Source organism: Malus sylvestris, chromosome 4, assembly GCF_916048215.2.
Source record: "Malus sylvestris chromosome 4, drMalSylv7.2, whole genome shotgun sequence".
Taxonomy (NCBI): Eukaryota; Viridiplantae; Streptophyta; class Magnoliopsida; order Rosales; family Rosaceae; genus Malus; species Malus sylvestris.
This window is the reverse complement of record NC_062263.1, coordinates 17,944,782-17,951,888: the sequence shown is the minus strand read 5'-3', so window position 1 is coordinate 17,951,888 and position 7,107 is coordinate 17,944,782.

Below are 7,107 nucleotides of genomic sequence, written 5' to 3'. Positions count from 1 at the left end.
TCATCTATTTTACATGTACTGCCATCATAAAGTACTTTATGGGCTGTGTAGCTGGTCAGTCTATACCACTTGGCCTTTGGGTAGGTAAGCATGTGGTCTTCATGAGCTGCACCAAGTCAGAAAATGCCCTTTCTGCTTTCTGGGCTTTGACTGAGCTTCGACTGTCTTTCCCTTCGGGCCTCCTTTTGGGCCAGCTCCTTTCTTGAGCTCAAAGTTCAAGTTTTGATCCAAACAGTACTACTCTTACTTTCATACTTAAAGTTACGTGTTACTTCCTGATTTATACTTCCATTAACTTGGACGTTAAGGACTCTGTTGAAGCGTGACATGACGCTTTACTAGACGATGGTTGTACTGAAACAATTAAAAAAAGTAAAATGTTCTTTTGGCAAAATAAAAATTAAAGAAATAACACGTTGGAACTAATTTCCCACACTCAAAAGTAGAACTCCAAAAGTTAAACCCAAAACCAAATTCCATCACCTCCAAACCCTAGTGAAACGAAAATCAATTCGTCGCGATCGCCTTCGAAGATACTTATATATGCCCCAAATGGTGGTTTAGGTTTTTTTTTTTTTTTTTTTTTTTTTTTTTTGGGAATTGTTATTAGCACTCCAAAAATCTTATTCTACACTCTAAACTTTCTATATTAAGAAAGAAAAATACAGTTGGGAGAAGTGTAGAATGAGATTTTTGGAGTGCCAATAACATTTTTTTTAGTGGGAGAATAAGGCTATTTATAGGGGAATGATCGATTTGGAAAATAGGGGCTAGCCATATATGGTCAAATTGTGTGTGTAATTGCAAGATATTATGTGAAACAATATCTTGCAATTGGCAATTAAACCAAAATTGAATAGGAAAATTGGGAGTTACCTTTTGGATAAGGATTTGATGAGGAATATGAGAGAGATTTGAATAAATACCATTTTGATCACCTTTGACTTTTCATTGATTGAGCCGTTATTGTCCATTGCATGCGCGTGGGAATCCCGCTGTGCCTCGAGTGTAATTATGTCATTTTCACCCAAAAGTCCACGTACCACCATAATTTTCTTGATTATTTTTTACTCCACATTTAATATGAATGTTTGTGAATTGAATGTTGTGGAACTTGGAATTAGTTGTTAAAGTTCCGTTCTTTTGTATTTTAAATTCATGACAATTGAAGTTTTGATATTTATTTGTGGAGTTGTGATATTTTTTGTTGTTGATAGTTGATACTCTAGTTGCCCTTTATTTGTGCTAGTTGATATTTCTTGTTCTTGATCTTTTGGATCTTCCAACTTGTTGTGAAAGTGGTGGTTCAACCCTAAATTTGAGGAATTATAGTTTATTCTTGTTTTTTTTTATTGAACAGAGGCATAGGGAAAGCCCCGCAAAATTTTCATTTCAAATTTTTGGCAGGAATTGGGTTTTTGTCCATGCAGCATCATATTCTGCTCTTAAATTTTTGAAAAAAAAGAAAAATAATTTGGCAGGAATTTAATTCAAATCTCAACTTGAACCATCTCGTACACTTTGGCGGAGCCAACAGTACTATGTTTTTGCATAGTCATTGTCTAGTCAAGCGCCACGTCACATTTTACCAAGCCATGATGTCCATGCTAACAGAAGTATGAATATGGGAGAAAAAGACTTAACTTTAGGTGTGAAAGTGAGACTAAAAAAAACTAATGATAGCAAAGTATGTATTTCATGATATTTGGGAGTAGTAATATGAGTACCCTAATTTATATATTGGGACTGTTACCCTTGTAGGGAATATGTTTTCTTACCACTCTTAAGTAATGGTGTTACTCACCACCCTATTTATAACAATTAGATAAGTTTAAATTTCAGATTTGTGTAGTGCATAGACACAAATCTCAAAATTTAAACTCATCAAATGTTTAGATCTATGTAGTAAATAGACACAAATCTCAAAATTTAAACTCATCAAACGTTGATAAATAGGGTGGTGAACATTACCATCACATAGAAGGTGGTGAGTAGAAATGCACCCCACTTACAAGGATCCAAAGATTGCAAATTAAGTATTGGCCGAGATGTTTGTAGGGTTTTTGGCTTCCAAAACGGAGTCAATCAAGTCCAACGGGTTTTAGCTTGGAGTTTTAGTGATGCCGGCGTTGCAAGAGAGAGTGTCTCGATGAGTTCTCATGTTTTCAGTTGGGTTCGTCGTCTTCTTCCTTGTTATATGTGGCGATTGTTGGGATTCAATATTTGGTATAGTTTTTGGATTGATTTAGCATTTGAGTTTTACTTGTATTGGCGAAAGAACACGAAAAAAGTTGTAGAAATCGATGAGATTGAAGATTAGAACCACACAAATTCTTGAACGATAAGTTGAGTGAGGAAACTTTATCAAAAGTCGCCGCAATCATCGTTAAGTGCATCAACCACGACTTGTCACAAGGGGTGGGGGAGTTCATGGCGAAAATCGCGAGCATTAGGAGGCTGTACCTCAAGAACTTGGTCTAAATGCAAAGTTGATGTAAGAAAGGGAATGAGCTGATGCTAGTGTACAATTGCTTGCTCAGCGAGAGCCTAGATGGGTGGATTTTTACAAGCCAAAGACAATTTTGGGTGGGTGAAATGGGAGTGTGTGCTGGCGGATGTGACAGATGGGTTGAATTATCTCCACCACGGGTTGGACCAGATGGTGGTTCACGAAGACATTAAGTTGAGCAATATTTTTTGGGACGAGTAGATAAGAGGGAGGCTTTTTGGGATGGCGAAATTGTATCGACACGGGGCAGTGCCTAACACAACATGTGTCGTTGGGGCGCTGGGGGTACTTGGCATTTGAGTTTGTGACTAGGGCGGCGCCGTAGGAATTAAGTGATGTTTACAGTTTTGGCGTGTGGAAAGAAGCTGATTATGATGTGGTTTGAGGAGGATGAGGTTGTCCTCTATTCTTATTTTGTTAAGGTGAGTCCATTCTTATTCGTCTTAGGTTATTTATTTTCACTTGTAGTTACTATATGTAACACATATTGTAATCCTATACATGCAAGATATATTCTGAAATCATAAGAACAACAAGACATTAAGATCACAAATTCAATAAACCGAATTGCAAGAAACCAATTACATTTAACTTATTTGTAGAAGAGGGATCAACGCATGCATAAGAATATCTTCTACTGTCTCCAAACTATATGTTCTTGCTATGAATAAGGTTTAGCACATAATAGAACAATTATTGTGAGAACAGGGATAACCTTATATAGTTGCTAGGATATCTCTAAGTCAAGCCTATTATTAATGACAGATACTCTTAATCACAATTACATAATTTAGGTCCCACTACAACAAGTCTTACTAAATAGGAATTATGTAATTGGTTATTCAGAGTTAAACTATTATTCTAGCCACATTGGGGCTGTAAGATTACTGGAATGTTAGTCACTTAAATAATAAGTCACTCAAGAATCAAGTGATTGACTGAAAAGCATTGATACTCATAATTATGCTTACATTCTTCCACTTAAGTTTCAATGAACTTGTACACAAAATTAGCCAAATTAACCAAAATAACAGTGATAACTGAGTCTACAAAATTCTGTAACCAAAACCTTTGTAAGAACTGTCACTAAAAACCTGAATGCAAAATTATAGAAATGTTGATATGAATTCTACTGTATCAGTACTATGTAATCACATCCACACTCAAATTAATAATATATGCTGCCAAAAACATTAGGGCACCAAAGATAGCGTTCAATTACAGTAATCATAATAAAATTAGTTCATAAAAGAACTCAATAATGTTGGTAACAAAATCCAACTTTTTTGTCAATGTAAAACTTGATATACGGATAAGAGAACAAGTAAAATACAACTTAATTGTTTACAAATTTAGAATCTCTTATTAATACTTATGAACAAAGGTTTACTATTAAGCCATCAGTTACTAACCCTTCAATTTAATAATACAAAAGGCAATTTCATACTCCTACTAATTAAAAGAAACAATACTACATAGGTAAACACATAGTTGCTCCCACTGATTAAAAGAGTAAAAAAATAACGAACATACCTCTTAAACACTCCCACTAATCAAGCATTAGCCAAATGATCCATGATTATGAACTTTGAGGGTTCAATATCAACTACTAATTTTGTTGACTTCATCTCTATGCAGATATTGCAAGGAAGTGAGTGACTAAAAGGCTATACAAAATCATATGGTCAATTTTATTCATCTAACATTTGACAGAAACAAAAAATTAAGTCAATGTTTTCTGATTGCAATAAAAACATATAATTCCATAATCATTTTTAGACATAAATTATATTGGGTTTTCATAGTTAAAACACAAAACACAAGGGCATTCATACATAACTTCAACACTTCTGAGCAAATGAAGTATATACAATCTTGTCAATTTATATTTAACAATACATTGATTTATAGTTTGACTAAATAAGAAAACACTTTTGAGCAGATTAATTATTCATCAATAACATATAAATCACAAGTTCAATTTCCTAAACAACAAACAAGAATTAATAAGCAAAACAGTTTTGAGCAGAATGTACTCATTAATTTTTTCTTGGATATGAATCTAGTCATATTGTATTTATCAGTTCAATATTGACAAACAATAATAGTGCTTCGACCTTAAATCTTCGTCAAAGATGTATGGTCTTTGAAAATTCCTGCAATGTCAATTTGCATATAACAAAGAAAGTATAAACAAATATGATAATGTATGTTTTATCTACCAAAAACATGATCATTAAATGCATTTAAATTTGATGAGTGTGAAGCCCATAAAATATTATTTCTTCCACTTGGGCAAAAACTCCTCAAAATTGCAAGGTTATAATACAATAGAGGAATTGATTTTCATATAACAAAAATATAGGCTTGTGTTAATGTCTAATTAACAACCAAAAGTGCTAGTAAGTTGGACGAAAAGAACAAACAACATAGACTTTTTCCTGAACGTAGGTTAGAAATAAAAGTTCCATAAATAAAAAACATATGCATGACCCGGATTTTTATTAATACCTTAATATGTGAGAAGACTCACATATGTGTTAATATTACAAAATTAGGTCATTTTGTGGTGCATAGGTGTGTCGCTCAACATGCATTTGTCAAAAACATAATATGCACTAAGAAACTGTGCAGTTGTGTCAGTTTTGAAAAACTACAAATATATAAATATTTCATGTCTATAAATAATTTGACGAAATGTATGCCTCAAGAAGTCTTCTTTATTATTTGGTCCAGTCACCAATTAAAATGAATCAGAATAACAGCTAATCAGAGAATCCAAACTCAAAATTTATGTTTTAATTTTAAAACATAGTCGATTAAAGTAAAACTTAATTTAGATATCTCAAAAACATCAACATTTTAACTATAATTTTAATCCTAGTTTTGAGCTTAGATAAAGTTGAGGCAAAAGATTGACACATTTACTTATTTTGTTATTGATTTTGCAAAATATACCATGGATATAGTTGAGTTGCAGAGAATAGAACAAACTACAAGGAAAATACCCGCATAGCATAGTCAAAACATGGAATACACGAAATACATATGGTTTTCAATAGCTTTTGCCAATTGAAATTATGTTAGTTGTAGGTTATGATTTGCTACGTATACTAATTCCCTTTGTGACAAAATTACTTATTATATAAATTAGAATTCTAATTTTTCAAAACAATCATTTAGAAGGTATTAAATAATTAGTTTTGTTGATACTTAATGATTCTTAAAAGATTAAATCAGACACAAGAGTATGTTGTTATTGATATGAAACAATAAAGTTCTCAAAAGATGGAAACATGTTATTTGTTATTCGAAAGTGACCAAAATGACCAATTAGTAAATTGATGCCATTTTTTTAACTTTTGTCTTGAAAGACAATGATCATCATAATCAGAATTGATGACTAAAGAAAATGTTGATTTAAGCAGAATAAACCACTATACTACAAAACTACCCATTACTGGCACAAATAAAACCGACAAGAAAAGGTTATTGCTGTCAAATATTAGGTAAAATCTGATAGGAAATGGTTATAGTGGCGGAAAAGTGAAGCGACATGATTGCTTGCGTTAAAAAAAGGCTTAATCCGCCAAGAAAAAGGCTTAATCCGCCATGATTTCTCTTGTCGGATACACTTAACATTAATAGTCTCATCGGATTAGAAGACAATTCTGGCAGGTCCGACAAGTTTTTTAATTGATAGGGCACCATTTTGAAATCGTGCTCAATGCTAGTGTTTTAAAAATTTTGGTTGGAAAGATAGATTAAATCTAAATTGAAATACTTATGAGTATCAGTGACTTGTCAATCAATCTCTTGATTCTCGACTAACTTATTATTTAAGTGACTTGATATTCGAGCGATCTTACAACCCCAATATGGCTAGAATAGTAAAGTCTTCACTTTGATTGACCAATTACGTAATCCTTATCTAGTAAGACTTATTATGGTGGGACGTAAATTATGTAATTGTGATTATGAGTACCTCTCATAATAATAGATTTACTGTAATTCCGTTTTTTTTAAATTTGTGATCCTAATATCTTGATGTTCTTATGATTTCAAAATATATCTTACAATATAATCTTGCTTATGAAATAGAATGAAATTATTGAGAAATTCTTACAAACCTTAACATATTTAGCTCAATATATAGTTGAAGATGGTCTTAGCATTTGACCCGATTACGCCCCATATGAACAAAATTCTAGGTCAAGCACTTAATGTATCTCCCGATTTATGTGCAAATCTCGCATCATAAAACAACTATACTTTGAACTTAATTTAAGAGCTCTAAACTATTACAATAATTTAAGAGACTAGGGAGTTTTAAACCTAGGAGATATGAGTAGAAATATAATACCTTATCCACTATGATATTGGACCAATACAATTATACTTTGAACCTATTAACTATAGATGCGGCTATGAAATGTAGATTTTTTGTTTTTTTTTTTGGCAGTACCACGTTGATATATAAATCCAATATATCATGGGATTGGCCTCATGAAGGTTTTTGGTTGTGCTAAGTCCAACAACAACAAGGTTTGATTCTTCTCATTTGTCATATAAACAAAGAGGCAAGTTTGTTCCACTAA